This window comes from Pogona vitticeps, chromosome 3 (genome assembly GCF_051106095.1).
Source record: "Pogona vitticeps strain Pit_001003342236 chromosome 3, PviZW2.1, whole genome shotgun sequence".
Taxonomy (NCBI): Eukaryota; Metazoa; Chordata; class Lepidosauria; order Squamata; family Agamidae; genus Pogona; species Pogona vitticeps.
In genome coordinates, this window is record NC_135785.1 from 179,701,632 (window position 1) to 179,724,920 (window position 23,289).

A 23,289-nucleotide genomic window follows, 5' to 3' on the forward strand; every position below is an offset into this window, starting at 1 on the left:
TTAAATCCTTTTGGGATTCAGGACAACATGAAATATGTGGGATATGGGCCAACAGAATTTAAAAGTGAGCTGAAACTGCCAGATTTTTTAAAGCCCATTTATTAAAAAAAAAAAGAAAGAAAGTCAGGAACCAGGTATACCTTCAAAGAGAGAATTTTGTTAAGGTAAAACTAACATGGAAAAGCCTGTATTTTTTGTGCCCACCATCTTGATAGAACTTGATGGACATATGCACCGCTCCCTTAGCAGTCATCTTCTGGCCTGAGCAGATTCATATAGGTACAGGTAGTCCTTCAGATAAGTTTATGCCAAGTTATTTAGGGTTTTAAAAATAATCACCAGCACTTCAATTTGGACTGTATTTCTTACCTGCTTGAGTCTTTCACAGACCTTCTCTGAGAGACAATTGGATATTCTCTTGCCCAGAAAAAAATAATAAATAATATGAACTCTTTCTTATTACCCTCCTGAAATAGAAATTAATTTTTCCCTTTCATATCCAATCTTTTTGTTTCTTCTGATTGTCCTTATCCTGTCTTCTGGCACGTTATATTTGAAAAATCTTCCTTGGGTCATGTTGAATATTTTTGGCTTTAAAAATTGTTCTTAATCTACTGAGTATCTGAGGTCCCAATCCTGTTGTAAAAAAAACTGCATACAAAGACGATTGCACAAAATTTTCCTTCCTCTGGAGGACTGTCCTTCACACAACTGGCTGGTCATAGAACGGGTTAGAGATGAGCATGGACCTTAGTTCAGAGGTTTGTGCCAGTTCGTATGTGTGGCAACCCCAAGCCCCTACCAGGGACTGGTCAAACAGCTGGAGAGGAGGACAGGCATATGCTCCAGCTGGTGAGTGGGTCATTGACCAGGAAGGCAGGGAAAGGCAACGCACGGCACCTGTATATAGAAACATCCCATTCTTCAGAAAGTCATATTTCTATGCTCAATTTGAGAAGAGAGGGGCAGAGCTAGCATGTTCCCTTCAATATATATGGGCTCTTTATGCTTCCTTAACAACTGAACATCGCTCTCTCAGGCTCCAGGTTTAAGTTTCACTGCATAAGGAGCACTGGCTCTGTTCTAGAAAATGGCCTGAGCCAACAGCTCCCTGGTGAGGGGGGTTATTTACTCTAACACTGCATGTGATTGGCTCCAGAATATCTCACAAGACCTCAGCAAGATATACATAGGTACATTAAAAAAAATTTATTAATAGTCTCAAGCAAGATCTATAGGTTTATCATTTTTTTTATCTCAGAGTAAGGGAGACATGGCCTAGACTAGGCCCACCTGGATGCATCCTAGGCCACACTAAATTGTACAGTCTGCTAAAGTTGGATCATCTGTCCCACCCATGTACCTGATTAAGTACATGAAATGTACAGCATTTATTTTGAAACATTTCTCTAGGTCTCCTGAAACTGAACAGCAGAACAGTACAGTGAAACTCATGTCTTGATATCTATGTAATGACTCTAATCAAAATTATACTGTCCCTGATTATGGAAATTTTATTCCTAGTTTTCTGGGAAAATGTCCAGGGCTAGTCTTGTGCTCCATAAATGTACCGTTTATGTCAGCAGCCATCATAATACACTATAGAAAGGGTTCCAGAAGAAGGATCTAGAATCACTTCCTGTCATTTATCCTGAACTCATAGCTAGTTCACCTTGAACTAATAGCTAGTTCACTACATTTTACCACATTGTCATCTGCCTAACGTCCTGATGACAAAGGTATCCATAAACTGCCGTTTTCATCTATTGCATGGGGTATTATCATAGCATTTGCTTATTTTCTTGCTCTAGCATTGGCTACTAGTATCTTAATCTTAAGCATCAACTAGGCCACATTTATGGAGATAAATTCACAATTGTCACTAGTGGAATCCTACTAACTGGTTGCATGTTTTCAGCTGTCATTGCTGAACTATCCTCCATCGCAAAATTAGGCAACTCTGAATGGCTTTTTATGACATCCTCTGCTAAATGTTTCGGGAACTCTAGCTTGACAAATAAACATCTTTCATTGGCTATTCTTAGCAAATATGAATGACCTTTTCCAACGGGGATATGTTATATTTTGCAATCTATGTAATAGCTTTGGCATTCCAAACAAAAGCTCCATGTATTTTATTAACACTCAAGAAAGAGGACAAATCACTTTCAGCTCATTCTGCAGTTAATTTCACGTAATGCCACATTCTGATTTTGACATGAATAGTACCCAATGATCCACTCTGACACTTTTACCGAAACACATTCAACTGAAAGAGAAAGAAAACCTCTCACTGTGTTTACATTTTATACACCAAGTCAGTGTTTGCATTCAAACCTGGCCTGACAGCTGAAGGAGTTTCCAGTGAGCAAACAGTAGGTTGCTTTCCTACAATGCCTTTCTATTATATCAAATATACAAGAATGTTCTTAATGCTTTAAATGTGCAGAAATGAAAAGCAAACAGAAGACACACTCTTGGTCTGCATCGCTCTGTGCCTTCGTGAAAAATAAGGCATTGACTTTCCAGTTTGCAGAATGGATTACAACATCCATAAATGGTTTTTAATGCCTAATCTTATGTTCTTATCCCAGGGCCACTGTCAACAAGAGTCTTGGCATCATGAAGTGCTCGCACGTACATCACCGTAAGTAAAGACTCATGAAGTGAAGCAACTTCTTCAAAAGGTCATGCCTCTGGGATAAATACTGTTGGAACATACAAATTACTAGAATTTTATGCTTGGGAATTCAGGATATAACCTTTTATATTGGTGGTGGAAGAAGGGAATGTCTGACTTGTTCATGTGATTAAGAATTATAGAATACCTTCATTTCCAATTGTTAATCTCCTTAGAAAAAGAGAGAGGAAGAAATATCTGACCCATAACTTTGCTACTAGCAATGGCTCTACGGCTTTTATTTTCCCCTCAGTTTCTCAAATTATTAAAATTAACTTTTATCACTTTTGAAAAAAAATACTATTTGGACAGTGTCTTTCATGTAAGTATTTGGAAGCAGGTTTACAGCATTAGCATGCAAATGGTATAGATAAAAGTACAAATTAGCATCCTACCACTAACTAATTGATATAGCACAAAGAAAATTTTAGAAACCACTTGCATTGACCCCGTTAAATATTTCTTACGAATTTAACTCAACTATTTAGATTAGCTTTTGGCTGTTTCTTGTTAATTATTTCTTAATTCTTTAATTAGATTGGGACACAGTGTGGAGTAGTGAACAGAGTGATGGGCTAGGGCTCAAGGAGACCGAGGTTCAAATCCTTGTCTGGCCATGGAAACTCATGGGCGGGAATGGAACTGGTAACAACCACTCTGCAAATATTCAGCAGCAAAATTAGAGGCAGAAGTGTGGGTGTGTGAGAAATCATGGGATGTGGGTCCTTCTGTAACAGTAGCAAAACCATGTGTGTCTGTGTACACATGTGCACATACATATGCACGGGAGCATGAGTGGCGCAAACAAGGTGGACTTCCTGCACTACCTTCTGAGCAAATATTATACATACAACAGACATACAGACATTCATGCTGCGCCAATAAGTCCTGGCACCAGTTAGGAGTTGGGGGAACCTGGGTGTCCACACATTAAAGCCACCACAGACAATAAAGTCAGACTTTTTTGTCCTGCAGTGCCACCCATTATGATATTTGCCTCCTCATCTGGAGACGCAGAGAAACCTAGCAATTCCCTGAGATATAAGTCAATGCCCTGAGACGTTGGCAACCTTGTCTTACATATGTCCCATTCCTAGGAATCTAAAATTTGAAAAAGGAAGGAAGGAAGGAAAGAAAATAAAGAAAAGAAAAGAAAAGAAAAGAAAAGAAAAGAAAGAAAGAAAGAAAGAAAGAAAGAAAGAAAGAAAGAAAGAAAGAAAGAAAGAAAGAAAGAAAGAAAGAAAGAAAGAAAGAAAGAAAGAAAGAAAGAAAGAAAGAAAGAAAGAAAGGGCTCCCATTCATCCCCTGGAATCATGTCATCCAATCAACTAAATTCATAAACAAAACTGAACAGAAAGGATACAGGATCCATCAAGTAAGGTAAGGCAAGAGACGCCAAATCAGTTCACAGATTGCAGTCCTAGATGTAGTTACAAGGAATAAGTATCACTGAATTTAGCGGGATGTACTTCTGTGTAAACATGCATATCTTTAGATTATTATATTACCCACCATATAATTGTGAGATATCTCAGCTTACAGTGAACCTAGCCTTGGCTCTCATTAAAACATCATCCCTCCCCTGGCCTCTGAGGGCCAGCTGATTTTGCTTTCTTCAATCTGAAAATACCTTAAATGGGTGTGAGACCATGTCTGACTGCATAATCAGCCTGAATGTCTTTTACCTCTGTAGACACTTCTCTCACACCAGCCCCATTCCTATTAACTCTTTTCCTTTCCAAGGTATCATTATTGTCATGGTTCGAGTGTACCCCCTCCCCTTCCCCACATAAGTAGGCTATTGATTTTTGAAGTGAAAAGATTGATTTTTCCACTCCTTTATTACAAAGCCCAAGGCTTTTAATAAATGAATTGTGGCCTTTATGTGAACTAATGGAGCTTCCTCTGATGGAGCTGCTATTAAGATATCATCTAGATATATTAGCAGTCTTCTTCCTAAGGCCCTCAGAATTGACCCTACAGGTCTTAATAACATTGTAAATGATCCCAGGGCTGTGAAGAGACTCAACCATCTCTCTCTGATGATGCCAGAGTGTGCCCTAGCACAGTCTGTGTATCTCCTGCATCGGTGACATTTGGGGGGATTCTTCAAAGCCCTTTTTACTATTATAGGGTGCTGGAAGAGCAAGATTGGCATATTGATTTAGCATTTTTTAAATTCATGTGTAATTGAAAATAGCACAGAGTAAGGGCACCTTGGCTATTATCTTAATCGGGCTATCCTCTCGGAAGGGCAAACAATTTAAGGGCACTTCTTTTCCTAGCTATTATCTGAATGAATACAAGTGTTACCTTTTATCAGTGTGTATCCTCCCAAACTAGACAAGACACATGAGATCCATGACCAATATATTTCATATACATATGTGTAGGAAGAGAGAGCATGCTGACTGAACAATTCTGGCAATTGTAAACCAAAAAGTAACTTTTCCTAGCCTTAGTAGGTTATGTGCCCACATACACATTAGGAGAAGAATTTTTTAAAATCCTTTCTCTACTTTTTTTTTTTTAGCAAAACCACAGATGTCACACAATAGATACATAAAAATTCTCCTCACCGTGCGAGTGATTTTAATTGGGAAAACAGTAAGGGATATGACCGTGGGACCACAAGACTGGTCTCATTCAGACTAAGTCCATGATTTTAATCGATTTAAAACAATGGCATGGAAGATCTTATTTAAATTTCCCATATCACTTCTAGTAGCCTGGAACTTACCCATGAGAACAGTCGCTGTCTCTGAGTCTAATTTACTGTACCTTACAAGCTGTTGTTGAAGTAAAACCATGTATCTCATCCCATGCTTCCTTGTGAAGAGGTAAGAAGTAAACACTGTAAGAAATAAGAAACAATGAATGTAAGAAGTATAGAATAAGTAAGCTTAATGCTGCTGCAGAACTTCTTTCTTGAGCTGGTGGTCTGAAATGGAGATGAAGCTTTTCCTACAACAATCACTTTCCTTTGATCCCTTTTTCCTAGCCTCTGGAACCTAACAATGGTTTGTTTTTTACTCTGGATTCTAATTTGCTTCCCCAAAGACAGACTTTGACATTCATCCCATCTTGTATGTGAAAGACTTTCAAGCTTCCAAGTTATTGAACTGAGAGAAAGTTAAGTGTAACCTTAATAGTAATGCTTAGCATTGGTATTTTGTGTCTTTTGATTATTGAAAGTAGGGATGTGAACTCTTATTTTTGTAGTCGGTGCATGTGAGGATGAGGAACCCTAAAATTACTCCCTGTACTTCACAAGAGGCCAAAGGTGTTTTGTGGTGCTCTGAAGAAAAAGAGAGCAGAAATATATTTTTTTGCATATGTTAAGCACACATGTGCAAACAGCATAAATAATGACTGCTTAAATAACAAAAATTACTCAACATTACAATGGCTTCTCTTGCTGCATGGACCTTTAAGGATCAGAAGTCAGAACCACTAAAGGGCTTGTTTATGGTCTTTAAAACAGTCAGCCAGTCATTCTATGCTAGTTATTTGTGTGTGCTCTGCTTCTATGGAGCCTTGCAGCAAAGTGGTTAAACTGCAGTATGGTAGTGAAAACTTTGCTTGTGATCCCAAACTCAGATAGCCAGCTTAAGCTTGACAGCCTTCCATCTTTCCAAGGAGGATAAACTAAGTATCCAGCTTGGGGGGGGGGCAGCACATAAGTAGCATACTTTGCTTTTTGAGGGGAAAAAGCATGTGTACTGCAGAGAGTTTGTGCAAATCATGGAGATCTTGACGAGGCGGGGAGGGGGCGGGATTCTTCTAATTTTCCCTCTTGCCTGAAGCTATGAGATCTCACAGAGCTTGAAAACCCCTCATCAAGGTACCTCATTGAGACAGCCTAAAGTGATGAGAATGGAGAATTGAAGGAGTTGACTTCACATCTCTAGTTCAAAGATCTCTTTAACTCTGCAATCCCATTACCATTTCTGTATTACTACATTCATGATGAACGGAGTTCATAACAGTCTCTGAAAGGACAACAGTTCTGTTTTGGGTTGTCACAATACAAACAGATAATTTTCTAGTTCATGGTTTATCCTCTTGTCTCCTTCGTAGTAAATTCCTCTCACCTATTTATGAATGAAATAGTTCAGGATTTTACCATTCTGTTGGCCAGGAAAGAAAAGGGGATTACTACCTTCTAGAAATCTTGAACAACAAGATCTGCACCTGAATACAATGTAATAATTAAACTGAATAAGAATAATGTGCCAGCCAGTCAGTTCTGACTTTAATGAAACTAATAATTATTTATTGGGCTGTTAGCCCTTCAAAAAAGTGGGATCAGCACTTTTAGTTTAACTCCTAGGATTCCTTTGCCTTAAACAGCTGAAATGCAACAGGCATACCTTTCCTGTCATTATGATATGAGGGAGGCTTGCCTGTTGAATTTCTGCTGGAGACATACCTGTGGAAGAGAAGTGCTAACTGCACCAGAACATGTGTGTAGATGGAAGGATTAGAGAAATATCACATGTTCACTATTGAAATATTATTCACATTCACAGATGACATTCTAAAGTTATCATGAGATGATGTACATGCTGCTAACAAATTTACTCATAAGCACAAAGAACCAACTGGATTATTGGACTTCCAGCTGTCCATGCCCATATCTGTGTAACCTCCATGCAGGTAAAAATTGTTCATTGGTACTGCCATTTCTGAACATAAGAGAGGCTCCCTGCTGAAGAATGGATAGTTTAGATAAAATAAATCAATTTCAGTCTGAATGTGGTTTACTCGAAGCCTGTGCTTAAGTGTAATTCTTTCAAGTTTTAAAGAATGGTGAAAAGAGACTGTGATGGTGATTATATACCTGCTTTAAACCAAGTCCAGAGTGGGGAAAAAGGTAAAATACAGAGGCTGTCGATTGCAGACCAGTGAAGGTAATTGAATACAATTTGTTATACTGTACTAGCAAGTACAGGTGTTTGACTGTCTTCACTCTTAATTTGAATGCTTTAACTTAACCAGTGACAAGCTTATGAGAGATTTATATAAAAACCTCTAGGACAGTTGTAGCATTTTAGGTACTAGCAAAATTGATTTACATACTATGTTTCTCTTGCTGTGGCAATTAACTGGCAAGGAAAAGGCTAGAAGAGTTGTGAAAGTATCTCTCTTTTTATTTTTCTCTTTCTAAATCTGTGGATGTATCCATTATTAGTCCAAGACTGTGAAATTCATGCATGCAGAACTTGCATACTAATAGGACACATGCATTTTGGCATTATTTGGTTTTAAAATTCATGTTTATGTTTTTAACAAACAAAAATGGGCAAAGATATCACTTTTGTCCAACTTGCTGCGACTAACTAATGAGGGTGTGGGTACAAATCGGTCATGTGTCTGGTCATGTGTCCTATTGTGCAACTTAGATATCTTGGTACCTCATCAATTAGCAACAATTAGTCACAGCAAGTTAAACATTATGCAAACACAATAGGGTTGTGGTCAATAATTATAATTGGTGTAGGTAGGCACAAGCATTTACATTTTCATGAAAAGGAAACACACACACACATGAGCCTTTTTTTGTTTTTTGTTTTTTGCATTTTCATGTTCTTTCACTGCTTCTTGAAAAAGAACCTGTAAAACACAAATGATTTCTATTAACAAAAGAAGGGCAAATAAAAGTTTAGTATTCTTTTGTGTTTTCCTCTTTCATTTAACTTTTCTTTTACACTGTCTCTATCAAATCATCCAAGAGATTTTTCATCCAAATGTATTGCAATGGCTTCTTTACAAGTCAGTCAAAAATCATGAGGGAGAAGGAGCAATTTTGAATTGATAAAAGGGACTGAATTGGTTAGAACCCCGCAAGGAGTGCACAGTAATCCCACCCACAAGGAGTGTGGGTGGGATTACTGTATGCTGCTGAACTCCTAGTATCATATATCTTGGATTGTGCTGCCTGGCTGTCGCTTGCCTACCTCTGTGCTGGATCCTTTCCATTTTTGCGATTTTTTAAATTTTGGAGAAGTATTTTTTCCATTTCTTTAGATAATTTTTCTGCTGCCGCTGCATGACCTTACTGCTGCTACCTGCTGGACTCGAAGAAAAGATGACTAGAAAAGGCATCAAGGTGGTGGTGAGAAATATTCTCTTTTTCTAGTTTCTTTGGTTGAGGTGGGGCTTTGGTTGTATTTTTTTGCCTTTATTTGCTTGCTTTTTCTGGTGTTTGGGATATGTGTGTTTTCATTTTGCTATTTCCCCCTTGTATGTGTGAGGGGAGTGCTTTCTCTTTTGGTTTGATTTTTTAATAATAAATTTATTACTGTATTTGGTTAAATTACTGTGAGTTCATTTTAATAACGGTGTATATTTTGGTAGAGAATGGGGTGGAATGTTTTCTGTTGTTTGCCTTGGTTTGTGTCAACCTTTTCCTTGCTTCCTTGCCTTTCTTTCCTTTAGACTTCTAACTTCCTGCTGCAAAACTTCCTGGGTTTAGTTGTTCTTTGGGAAGTATCCTCTGTATAGTCTAAAGGACAGCAAGACTAATTGTGTAGCAGGAAATGAGGTTTAGAATGCTTGCTGGGGGGGCAATGTGTAGCCTGTATAATTAAAAATTGTAAACCGCCCGGAGAGTGCTTGTAGCGCTATGGGGCGGTATATAAGTCCAATAAATAAGTCCAATAAATAATAATAAATAAAATATGTAGCCTTGGAAGACTCAGCCTCACACAGGTGAGTGAAATGAAGGTGTCTACAGGTGTGGGCCTGTGAATTGGAGCTCCTGGACATTTCTAGTATATAAAAAAGGCACACATCTACTCATTGGTGCTATAAGGGAAAGGGAAAGGGGGGAAAGCTTTCTAATTTTCACATGTAAAACAAGCAAGAAAAGTTAGAAGAAAGAAAATGAAAGGGAATTCTGATCAGTGGCAGATCCTTGTCTCTTGTAATATAGAACTTCATGCTAAGCCATAGAACTTGAATATTGTGGAATTCTGAGGAAATCTTCCCTTGCAATACACACGGACAACCTGGTGCTTTGTTTTTATAGTAATGCATTCCAGCCGTATTCCCAAAGAATATTCCATTACAAACATATTTCTAAAGATTTGGATTGTTGCCGACATGACAAGCTGTGAAATGAAAATACAGTGGTGCCTCAACTTAGGAACTTAATTGTTTCCGGAACTCTGGTCATAACTCAAAATGGTCATAAGCTGAAGCACCATTTCCCATAGGAATGCATTGAAACACAATGAATCCGTTCTGGCTGAAGAAAAAAATCACACACACACCTCAAAAAACCTGCAAGACCCATCGGAAACACGATTAATCCGTTCGGGCCAAAGGGAGGGAAGAAAAGTGAACAAACCATGCAAAAGAGACCTTTGGGTAGAGTGGCCGGCATATAAATTAAATAAATAAATAAATAAAATAAAATAAATAAAACCCTTTGGAAGTGCCAAAAAGCAAAGCAAAAAACAAACAAACCGTGCATGACCCTTTGGAAATGCAAAAAAAGCAAAACAGAAAGCAAACTGTGCAAATCGCTTTGGAAATGCAAAAAAGCAAAGCAAAAAGCAAACAACCCCTGCAAGACCCATCAGAAATGGGGGGGGGGAACGAAAAAACAAACAGACCCTGCAAGACCCATCACAGCATAGAAACATAATCCCACCACCCAGCCCAAAACCACGCTGCAAAACCCACCCAGAATAGTTTTTAAAATCTGGAAAGCAGCACCTCACCAGGCAGTCCAAAGCCTCCTCTGTTTGCACACTTTCTAACCGCTGGGTTGAAAGAGCTACAAAGAAGCAGCTTCTTCGCCTACCAATGGTTAGCAATTTGAATTCCCCGCCTTTTCCCCCTGCCTTTTTCTGGTTGTAACTTGAAGCTCTGGTCGCAAGTAGAAGCAAAATTTTGCGGCTGAAGCTGGTTGTAACTTGAAATGGTCATATATTGGGAGGTTTGTAAGTGGAGGCACGACTGTATCTATAAGAGAAAGAAAATGGAGAGAAAAGGAAATAGAAGGGGCCCAGCTGGCACTGCAGTTGTTACATTAATCTAGGAAGTAATACGCCAATTTTCTCATAACCAACACATCCCAAATAGTGTGTCGTTGATGGAGTTTCAGTGTTTTGTTTTTTCCAATTTCTCATAATGACACATCTGAGAATGGCGGGTCATGATCAGTAGTTGAAGAAGTATCAAAAGATAATAGCCTCGGATTATTCTGCAGAAGAAACCTCACAGTAGGTATGCAACACACCTCATAAAAGAGAAACTATTAGTTCCTACTGCTCCTCTGGAGATAGAGAATACTTTTGCTTCAGAGGCTTCAGATGAGGAATTGACCCCCTCAATTGGCACAGCTGTCATGTGTTCCCCAGCAAAGGGGAGCACAATTTAAAACAAACACCTGCTGTCAAGGTCCTGTTTAATCGCTTCTAGTCAGCCTCTTTATGAGTATCAATCCCATCCTGGGGGGTGGGGGTGGAGAAGGGGGAGAGAAGAAAAACCTGCCAATCTAGATTAACTTTTAAACTATCGATTTCAAAAGGTGGGCAGTGAGGGAACCACAAGGAAATAAATCCCCAACAAAACAAAAATTATGCACAATCTGGAATCTGCACCAACCTGACATAAAAAATAAATTACAAACCAATGATTGATCCCAGTACCTTCTACATTTGTTAACCAAATCTAAAGCATGGCATAATGACTATAATACACAATCACAATGTGTAGACATGTATATTATGAGCTCAAATAAGAAATTTGAATGAGATGCAGCGATAAAAGAGGCAGCCAATGCTATTTGACAGTTACATCTATATGTTTTGAAAGAATGTCACACACATTTGAACCTTTTGGTCTTTCTCAGTGGCTTTCCAAAAACACAATAAAATAAAAACCAGACCAGTGGGATTCATAAACACACTATTACCAGAGCTTTGTGTAAATATCATATATCTCTATATATTATGCATTCACCACCAAAATATTCAAAAGTTTTTTTAAAAAATCTAAAAACTACCCACCCTCTTCTATGAATTGTGGACCTGGAAAAAGATATGAGGTAAAATAGTAATCCTCAACAGAGCTTTGTAACTTAACAGCACAAATAGCAAATCATACAGGTGTCTTAGCAAGTTCTGAGGTCATCAATGGTGGTGAGAATAGACTTGGAGTAACTGCTTAAGCATTACCAAGCAACAACAACAAGCCAAAATGCATTCATTGTTAAATGCAGAAAATTTGCATGTGTCATGGAATTAGCAAGGAGAGGGTTAATTCATTCTCCGTAGTTGTGAGAATGTGCTTGGTAACTGAAATTGGCCTGGATGGGAGAAGCGGGAGCATCTCCCATTGGAGGTATTGACCATGGCTGTGAAGAGTTTCATCTATAAATTTCAAGGCAGAAAGAATGTTGTGAGACCCACCTCTTCTTGGTGTCTCATGGTACCTTAATTAGTGATAATTGCCTTGTCCAATTAGTTACTTTTGCAGAAGTTATTTACTAGAAGGTTTGAGAAAGAACACATTCTGATTGGTCCAAAGACTTGAAATATCCAGAGAGGGGATGATGGGGTACAAGTAGGAGCAGAAGAATGGCACATACAAGGTTAAGCTTATGTCAAGCTATACTTGCTTAACTTCATCACTCAGGAGAATATAATCTATGCCTACCACTCTGATGAACTCTGCCTATGTACTGCAAACATGCTACTTCTTTCTTACTTTGTAAGTATAGATCTAGGTGGCTAATTATTTTCTGTGTCTCTGAATGAGTTTTATTTTGATTTGTTTTTACTATGGAACTGCTTCATATTATTTTGATACTTTTAGAAGATCTAAATCTACTTCTGAACATGTATGCCTTTTAGAAACACAATAATAAAATTTTACAGCTGTGCAATCACTCCAAAAGATCAAGGACTTGGTGGTAATGCAGAAAGTACCCTGCACTCTGAGGTTTTGAGTACTTTGTGGGTTTTTGGCATTCCTACTTTGCAGAGTTGGTTTGTAGTTACAAGCAACAACCTCGAATATTTTATCTCTCCCTGGAACTCTAGAGGAGCAAACAGATTCAGTACAGTTGGGAGAAGGGTTGAACAGGAAGTTTTTCCTAATTACTAGTGTAATTGACACTTCTGACAAGTGCCCACATTCCAGGACAAACAAGGGTAGTGTGGCTCAGTAGTCAGTGGATCCTCTCTGTGGTGGCCAGTATCATGACAGCATGTTATTTTTGTTATGTGCCATTGAGTTGTTTCTTTATGAATTAGTGACCTCCAAAAGGTTCTATTTTGAACAGCCCTGCTCCGGTCTTGGAAACCAAAGAATGTGGCTTCTTTTATGCAGCCTGTCTACCACATGTTCAGTCCTCTTCTTTTCCTCAAAGTAGAAATGTGCACTGGCTTCAGAAAAAAAGGTATCAAAACAAGGAGGAGGAAGGATATTTGTATCTTACCAGGGCAAATGCGGAGCAATTCAAGAAGCCTCAAATCATCTTCAGATCAATTCCTTAACCCTTACAAATTGTTAATCTTTGTTCTGGTATTTCACATATCAAAAACGAGGAAATATGAGGAAAAATACTTGGTACCAGTTGCTGTGACAAAAGAAGAAAGTGGCAGAACAGAAGGAGCTTGATAGTTGAAGGTCCAGTGAAGAAGAAAACCTCTCCTGGAAGTTCCTGAAGTTGCTGAATCTTGGGGAGGCCTAAGATAGACCTCGACATATACTATGTATTCCCCCTTTAAAGCTACCTAACAAAAGGGGACCATGTTACATGCCTGTATCCATATCAATGTGTTCATGTTTTAAGGTTATCTTGTGCCCGCTGCTGTGGTCACTTGATTTCTTGGGCATGAGGGAGCAGGATTGGCTTATCAGTGGCTCAACTATGCTTTCAAATTGACCTACCAGACAACATTTATTCTGAGTCACTTTTTCTTTAGAAATGTAGCATGTTACAGCTGGTTGATTTGATGCTGAGTTATTTTAAGGATTTTAATGAAACCATACTGGTTGCATTTATTTACTTATTTCTTTTCTATTCTTTTTAACTGTATTTGCTGCTTTAGAACTATTTTGTTATTATTGACTCCATTCTGGTTTTTATGCTGTCCTTCCTAAAAACTTAGATATTTGTAAAGCTGTGGTTCGCTATTTTATGTTTATGTAATTGAAACACTTTGTGAAGGCTTTCCCCTGAAAGCCAGCCTATAAATACAGTACTTCAAATAAATGAATAAAATGGAATATATTTACTTGAAACCCTCTAGGAAAAAAAGAACCTTTAGATTTATTTCAAATTTCCAATGTTTCTATCACAGTAGAACACCACAAGTTGCAGTGTTTTTTCTCTGTGAATCATTCCTTTTTTAAGATTCTCATTACATTGAGGGGATATTCACTGGTGACCCTGAAAATACCTCTGAGGTTGACTCAAGTAAAACATTGCCTTTTTTTTTTTACCAGAACAATGACCCTGCTAAACAAATGTATTCCAAATCCAGTTCAGACCTTTTGTTCTAAATGTGTTACAGAGGAAAATGTGAGGGGGGGGGGAACCTTGCATTTAAAAATGAATAAAGCAACATTGTAATGAGATTTGGTTTTCACTACTGCTGAAACAAGCATCAGCAATGGGAAAACCAGAGCCATCAACCATCCCTAGGTCAGGAAGGCAGGAAATAATTAACAGGACAGTCCTTTGTATGCTTACACAGCAGTCTCACTGTGTTCAATGGTACTTAATCTTAAGCATGTGTATACGGCAAGCTAAGAAGAGCATTCTGCAGGTATTTCCCGAATGGGAAATCTGTCTACTTTGTATTTCTGCATGCTAAGTTTTTAAACCTTTGCCTCCTAAATAATGAATACATTTGTGAACCTTGTTAATTTTCTCCATGGACATCAATGGATGACCTCTCTCATATTCCATTTGGTTCATCTCGGGTTCCTTGAACCTGAAGAAATTTGGAGATCCTGATACATTCCTATTAGAAAGTAGCTGATGTGAAAAATTGCATGGGTACTTATTTCTTAAAGCAGGTAGAAGGAAATGTAAAGAGGCAAAGCCTGTAGCATGGATACAGCTGGAACTCTGGGCACACAGTGTTCCAACTGAGAGGGAGAGCCTATGCATGACTTGTAGGTTTCTCCCTGCAAGAGCCCTTTCCCCAGCTCAATGGCACCTTCATTAAAGGAACATTACAGGTTAGGACTTCAGGGTCACGGTGCTCCCATACTGTCTGTCTCCATGCAATCTTAATTGTGTGGAGAGAAAGACATGAACAGAGCTGCTTTGGTCTTTAAAAGATCATAGAATCATAGAAAAGTGAAGTTGGAAGGAGCCTACAAGGCCATCCAGTCCAACCCCCTGCTCAGAGCAGGAATATAAATGAAAGGACATCTGCTAGGTGGTTGTTTAAGTTTTTCTTGTATGGTAACGGGTTCCACTGTCATGAAAGATGAAATAACATGAACATGAATTATCCAATATTTTCCCATTAATTGAATCAGTATTGACCACACTGTAAGTTGCTTTTTCTTTGTTTGTTTTAATGGCAACCCTTATTTTTAATTGAAATAAAAAGGGAACTGTGTGGTCAGTACAAAATACAAATGCAAGAGTAGGTGATACCTTTATAGACCACTAAAAAAAACCATACAGTATGTGAGCTTTCATGGATTAGGACCACTTCAGTCTTGTACCAGTGTGAATGACTAAAACTTCAAAAGTTCATGGCAAGATGGATTTCGTCAAGAACGTCTGTCTTTGATGTACATCAGGAAAGATGCAGGCTAAATTAGGGCTGTTGGTTTAAAGTTACAGCTGAAGCAGCTGTGGACATGTCCATCTGAGGTAAAGGTAAAGATCTTTCCTGTAAAGGTTCCCCTTGACATTTTCAGTTCAGTCGTGTCCGACTTTAGGGGGTGGTGCTCATCCCGTTTTTCAAGCCGTAGAGCCAGCACTTGTCCGAAGACAGTTTCCATGGTCAAGTGGCCAGTGCGACTAGGGAAATGCTGTTTTACCTTCCCACTGAGGTGGTACCTATTTATCTACTCACATTTGCATGCTTTCGAACTGCTAGGTTGGCGAGGAGCTGGGACAAAGCGACGGGAGCTCACTCCGTTGCATGGATTCGATCTTACGACTGCTGGTCTTCTGTCCTTGCAGCACAGGCTTCTGCGGTTTAGCCCACAGCGCCACCACGTCCATCTGAGAGAAAAGCCAAATGGGAAGATGTGTTTGTGCATAGCCTGTGCCTCTCTTTTTTTCAAACAAAGAGGCACATTGGGGTGTGATACCCAATCCACAGTAGCCTCAGCTGTAATTTTAGAACAACAAGAACTGTTGGACTTTTTACCTAAGAGTACCTTTCCTGACAAAATCCATCTTGACATGAACTTTTGGACTTTAAGTTCTTCACACTACAGTACTGTGTTTTCTCAAAAATAAGACAGGGTCTTATATTAAGTTTTGCTCCATAAAACAAAACAAAACAAAACAAAACGCATTAGGGCTTATTTTCAGGGGATTTTTTTCCATATACAACCATCTACATCCATTCAATATAATCATGTCATCTTCTGGTTGTTGTGCAATGCTGCACAATGGTGGGGGGCGGGGTTTCACTTAACTGGAGCTTATTTTTGGGGTAGGGCTTATATTACGAGCATCCTAAAAAATCATACTAGGACTTATTTTCACGTTAGGTCTTATTTTGGGGAAAACAGGGTAGTACATGCCAGACAAAGTGTCCTGATCCACAAAAGCTCGCATATAGTACCATTATTTTATTTTATTTATTTATTTATTTATTTATTTATTTATTTATTTATTTATTTATTTATTTATTTAGTGGTTTATAGAGGTTTTGCCTTAATTTAGCATGTGCTTTATTCATTAAAACAAATAATACTTCCCGGAAGCCTAAAATAAGAGTGATATATAAATAATATCAGTCTCACTTCTTTGTAGAAAGATCTTTCCTGTTTTACAATGCTTGCCATCTTTGGATTGAGCTGAACTGCGTCTATACTCTTTACAACCCAGATGCAAACTGGTTTCATCTATAACAAGTTTCCACCACGTTAATGCCTCTCTACTCATAACAAATCTTGGGCAGTTTGCCATAATACTGCCACAATCTCACTCAAGCTAATACATTATTATGTCCCATCAGGCTGCTCCTGACCTACGGGGACCCAAGTAAGAAGTTCAAGATATGTGAAATGTTCAAGGAGTGGTTTTCTTATTGTCACCCCCTAGTGGGTTTCCACAGCTGAACAGGAATTTGGACTCAGGTCTCCTCAGTCTGACACTCTGTCCGCTGCACCAGTTGGCTATAATCAAGCTGAAGTGGGTGCTGGTTTAAAGTACTCTAAAGAGGACACTGTGAAAACTGACCTCCAGATGTCCCTTGCTATGATTTCTGACCTGCATCCACAGATAGCTTTCTTATGTTACATCATTTCACTGGCCTTTATATTCTTATGGTATAATAATGAGTGCAAAAGTAACTTGATAACCATGCACTTTTCTTGTTGTTTATTAAGACCAGGGTTTTCCTTCTTAAAATTCTGCCTATGCTCTGATTCACAGGAAGGATGAATGATGTAAGCTGTTCCTCAAGGGCTTTACCTTGATGATTTTTGCTTCCTTTACTCACATCAAGAAGAGATACGGAAAAAAGCTTGATGTGAGATTTGATAGTCATGTTGCCACGTATTAACTCCTTATGTATTCCACTTCTCCTTTCACTTCTTGACCCCATATTTTTGAATATTGATTTGATAAAATAAGCAAATGTACTGTGTTTCAATGGGGTTAAAAACTCATCAGTTCTATATCCACCCAAGTTCTCTCTCTCTCTCTCTCTTTTTAAATCAATTAATATTGCAATTCTATAGATTTCTATTCAGAAGTAAATATCATTAAGTTATTCCTTGGCAAGAAAATACAGGCTGGATTGCAGCCTGTGAGACAAAGTAACTATGAAAAGTAATTTTAACCTTCTACCTGTTCACAGTCCAGGCAATATGCAGTTTCAAGCTAAAAAGCCACGTTTCTGTAACTCATTATATTGTTCTATAATTCACAGCTGACAGGTGTCATTTTAAACATGATGACATTTAGCCGAGATCAGTGGGTTACTCTACAGTTTTATATCTATGAGGTCCAACAGTAAGATGTCAATCACAACTGTGATTTTATTCATTGACTAAACACACTGAAAGGCAATAGCAGATTTCCTTCTCTATCTGCATCTCCTGGTTATTTAAATCTCTGGAAAAACCCTTGACTAAGCCAAACTCATAAACCAACTGGGCATAACAGCAATCAGATGGCTGCAAAGGAAAAAGCCATCTGGTGTATGTGCCCTACAGCTTCTCCTTTATTTGTCATGGCTCCATTTTATGGAATTCTTCAGATAACCATGGTGCCTCTCTGCATTACAGAATTAAATTGATTTATCCCCATCTTTTCACAGTGCCTTCTATGCAGCTTACCAAATTACAGCACCCAGGATCCCCAAGGATGGAGCCCTGGTAAATGAAGTGACATGAAAGTGATATGAATATAAAGTATACATATGCCTTTATCATCTTTTCACATAAAAGCTAAGACTGCGGGTCAGATAAACGGAGTATGGCTAACATTCAAGTAAAACTCAGTCAGGCAGACAGTACTGTATGGAAAATGAACCTTTCTCACTGTTTTTCCTGTCTCTCCATCTCCTCTGCTCATCCAGTCTCTCAAGACTTTTCTCTGTCTCTGTCTCTCTCTCAAAAATAATTTTATTAGGTTTTTGTCAAGCACCTGTAAACAACATGAGAATAATCCACAATAAAAATATGAAACAGCACATCCATGATATAAGTGACTAATTAAAGCAGAGATGAAAAATCACAAAAAGATTGGCAGGTTGATTGGTACATATATGCATCCATACTTGGCATTAGGAACAGGGAAGATTTATCAGGCAGCTAAGAAGAGGACCCTGAATTATTCCTGTGGAAGTGGCCATAGTAGGGGAGAAAGAAGAACTTAAACAGCCAAGTTCTAGCCGCACCTAAAACTCCGTGCAAATGTTTAATCTGAAGTTGGTACCTTCCTGCTCCTGGAGAGATCGCTATACTTGAGGAGAGAGTTGTCTGTCACTTAGTGACTCGGTAATCTATATTGAGAGGTTACAACAAGATTTTAGTTAATTAATATGTATCTGAAAATAACATCTAGATGCATACCTTCAGGAGCCCCCTTAGTATGCACATCAATTTTCATAGTACAAGTGTGGTGTAGTGCAGCCATTCTCAAACTTTTTCTGGCCACAACTGTAAACACAGTATGAAAGAAATACTGTATAAGCTGAATCAGGATTGTGTAAGTTTCATAACAAACCTTATAAGGCGGTATGTGTTGAGAATTGTGTCCCCTTCAAATGTGCCAGCACCCCAGGGAGCCACAATGCCCCTGTTGAGAATGGCTGTTCCAGTAGATAGGGTGAGGGACTCAGGTTTCAATTCCCTCCTCGGCCAATGGAAACTTACTGGGGGAGTGGAATTGGAAAAACACTCATTAAATATATTACTTACCTTTAACCTATTAAGGTTGCCATAGGTTGATTCCCACTTGATGGCACATAAATTTCATAATCCAAATCTATAGTGGAGAGAGATGCTCTTTTTTCTCTCTAATTATAAATCTAGCTTTTGATCAGTGTCCTATGTATTAAGATACCTGCCCAAGATACACCTGCACATGTCAATTACTCATCACATTTCAGCTTTTATTTGCATTCCAGTGATGTGACCCTAGTCATATCCACATTTGTATTTCTAATTTGCTGAGTTATGTGCAGACTTTACCAACTTCCATTCAGACAAAGTTTTTCAACAGATTGACATAACCTGGAGACAGAGATGGAATTCCTGTAGACTGCAATAAGGAGGTAATTTTTCTTGTTTCTGATGGGAGTTTTTCCACTAAGAAAACCCCTTGTATTTTGCACAAAAGATCCTGTAGTTTTCACTAAAAAACATGCATTTTTGAAAAATGTGCTGTCAAGTAGGAACTGATGTATAGTAACCCTATCAGAACTGTAGAGGTAACCGTGATACATAAGGAATGGTTTCACCAGTTCTATTCCTCAGTGAACTTGCATGGCTCAGTGGGGATTTGAACCCAGGCCATCACTCCATCCACTATATCACACTGCATATTTTGTGCAAAATACTAAAGTCAGAAATCAAGGATGTGGATGTGTGTGTACAAAAACTATTTTCACAAAACAATCTTCCAATTCTTTTTTCTCAGAAACTTGTCATAGTCTTATCCCTTGTTTGTTTATTTTCCTTCTCAACTGCTGGAATTAAACAAGCAAAGATTTGCAGCCCTAGAATCTAACAACCCTGCCCTTTCACTTTGTGTGATGTCGTTTCATGTACCGAGGTGGATACATCAGAGAGATGCTCAATTCCTGGCATACCTCAGTAGTGCAAAATAGAACAGCCCCCCATATCTTGGATCAATAGAGAAGCCGGATGCAATTTAAATTTTATTTTATGAAAGCAACAATGAAAAAGCAAAGAATAGTAAATTATATAGTAATTCCTGGCATCCAGTACTGCATTAATTGCTGTCTTTGTGTCTGCATCCCTATTGATGCTCAGTATCTGTCACCACTATTTAGTGTTAGAACCATGTGTGCTTATAATCAGTTAAAATGCTGTCAAGTGGCATTATGTTCTCCCTGGTGATCAAAATTATGATAATATCAACAAAACAATGAGAACATCAGGACAAAGCTTATATTTCACCTCTACTATGTTTGAAGGTGCTTTCCCACTCATGGAGTATGATAGATTCCATATACCATCATTCTGTTTTGATTCCATGTGATGGACACAACAATATATTAGTTTTCAGTGCTTATTAATCCCCCTTTCCCTTTGCTGCCAGAGAAAAAGAATTGTGTGTGTGTGTGCTATGTATCAGCCATGAACTTTCTGGAGATTATAAAAAGGTCGCTACCATTCCAGTTCCAAAACAGGCAGGTACTAGTGAGCCAATCATTTCCCCTGTCAAGCTGATTCAAAATATCACAGCACAATATTTAAAAACTTGGTTGACAGTGGGGCATCATCAAGGGGTATTATATATTTTCTAAAGCAAGGGGTCAAAGAGTTAAACTTCAGAACTACTTCTGTGGTTGCACAATTCCACTTCATCAGATGGCAGTTGACAACTTTAAAGAACCAACAGTATTATGAATTGCAAATGACAACCAACCAACATTAATTAAAGTCCCACAATGTAGGGATGCATGGCTTGAAAAGCTGTTAGAAAGACAGCACTCCATCGTGGGTACTGAATGATAATATTGCTTATTAATGGTTTTGCTTATTAATGGTTTTGTTTGATTTTTGTTATTAATAAAGTGAGGTATCTGGAAAATAATGGTTTGTGCCTTGATACTAAGGTGTGCTAGAGTCTATGGATAAAGTAGAAGCAAATGCACATAGAAAAAGCTGGGATAGAAAAAAAGACACTTTTTTGTTGCAATTGAGGTATCTAGGTGCAGCAAGTGGGTGCTCATTGCCCAGATGAAGTGCTCACCCACAATACATAAACAAGGGAAATTATATGGATTGATAGTATTTAGCGAAGCTATAGCCATTGGATAGCCCCCTTATCATCTGCTAAGGAAGCAGGTCTCACAGCCCCCAAGCTGCCATATGCTTTGGGGCTGGTATTCCAAATTTCAGTGGAAACCAGACTATGTATGCGTTAATAGTTGGTGTTTTATTTCTATCAGTAGGCTTCATCCTTGGTACCTTTTTATAGTAAGCACTGGCTTGAGAGAGTCAATTTAGTGCAATCATCATAAAACTGGATTTTGAACAGGAAGACCACAGTTCAAATCTCTATTTGGTTCCCTTAGGCTAGTCAGCATCTTCTACCAAAAACTTACCTTCCAGGGTGATTGTACAGTTCAGGGGAGATGGGAACCATGTAAAGTTGCCACACATGTTTGTGGTGAATCTATGTTAAAAACAAGTGGCATTGTTTTTCCCTGTTCTTCCTTTGTTTAGGCTGGTGTCCAGCTAAGATCCTAGATGCTTATGGAAGATAAGATCCAACTTGGTGTGTGGGGATGCAGCTTCTGCAGGATTTATAACAATAGAGCTCGGAAAATATTCTTGTTCAGCTATACACCTCCCAGAATCTCATGGTCAGTATGATAGCTGCTCAATAAGAAAGGATATTTTCTTCAGACTTTGTATAATATTGCCCTACCAAGTTCCTTGCAGCAACCATTGCATACTCCATAGCACCTTGAGATTATAGATTTTTAAATCCAGGTTTGCACAGGTATTTTTGTTCTCTTGCAAACTCCCCATTTGTTTAAAGACCCTATCAATCAAACTGCTGGTGAATTCACTCATTGGCTAAACACACAGAATTGTTCTTTCTTTAGAGATCAATGAGGCAAAACAGAGACTGGGTATTTTGCTTCATATCTGGATACCTGAAGGACCGCCTCCTTCCATATGAACCTACCTGGCAGGTAGGGAAAGGGAAAGGGCAGAAGAGATGGTCCCTGACTGCTGTTACTACTGCAAAGATCACTGACACTCAGTTTCCCACTCACACACTTGCTGCATGTTATACATGTGCCACTTTCTCTTTCTAAGAATCTGCAGCCATGATGACAGAGGCTACTGGAGGCTGCTGTCTCAAGACTAAATGAGTGTGTCACAAAGAATGCATGCCCTACTGCTTGGACAGAAAGGTGCATGACAGCTCTTAAAGGGGAAGGATGGCTCAATCTATATAGAAATGTATATATAAGGGCCTTTATATAGTGTGGACAGGCCCTTAAAGAATTCAGTGTGGGCATTTATTCTTCTTTGATGAGAAAATGTCTAGGCTGACTTCCTAACTTCTGGCATTTGCCAGTGAGATATATGCCAATTTTGTTGCACCAGTAGGTGTAACTAAGAGGACTTGGACTACGATTTTTGTTCTTGCCCTCAGGTAGCATTATTCTGGCAAGAAATAACATGACATGATTACTTACAATGTTCCTTTGGTTCCAAATGCACTCACATTGGTAATTTTTAAAAAGTATAAATGAAGATTTAAAATGTGCTACTTGCACATAACTAGCAATTAGAGAGTTAATTGCTTTAAACTGATAATCTTCTAAATCTTTGTTAGTTAGTTCTGGAAAGATCAGAGCTTATCTGGGTGATAGCTTTTTAAAATTAAGTTGTCTCTCCTCCAAAGGTGAAGATGGATCCTCAATATATTGATGAAACTGAGTTTATTTATGAACCATAAGAATACAAAATATCAAGGAAACATATAACCTTATGTACTTTTTCAGCTATATAATTTTAACAAGTTAAATAAATTTGTGCTGTTGCACAAAGTTTACGTGTGCAAATTTGTATGTTCATTATGTGTGCAAATGTTTTGAACTCTTTTCTTATTAAATCATTCTTGTTTGTTAAATATGTATGCTTCTCTGTGTTGTTCTCTCTCTCTCTCTCTCTCTCACACACACACACACACACACGAGAGAGAGAGAGAGAGAGAGAGA

The 23,289-nt window shown here is 38.4% G+C and overlaps 1 long non-coding RNA gene across 4 annotated transcripts in view; it reads left to right on the top strand.

Moving 5' to 3' along the window:
* The window catches only part of LOC144588156 (uncharacterized), a 45,695-nt gene extending 28,150 nt beyond the window's left edge, over nucleotides 1-17,545 (top strand). The window contains exons 3-6 of one of the 4 annotated variants that reach the window (XR_013543528.1): nucleotides 2,595-2,647; nucleotides 3,778-4,060; nucleotides 7,213-7,339; nucleotides 16,864-17,545. This is a non-coding gene — a long non-coding RNA (uncharacterized LOC144588156). Of the gene's footprint in view, nucleotides 1-2,594; nucleotides 2,648-3,777; nucleotides 5,506-5,681; nucleotides 6,623-7,212; nucleotides 7,340-16,863 lie in introns of those variants that run through there. The other 3 variants (XR_013543530.1, XR_013543529.1, XR_013543527.1) reach the window with 3 other exon arrangements.
* The last annotated feature ends 5,744 nt before the right edge of the window (nucleotides 17,546-23,289 follow it).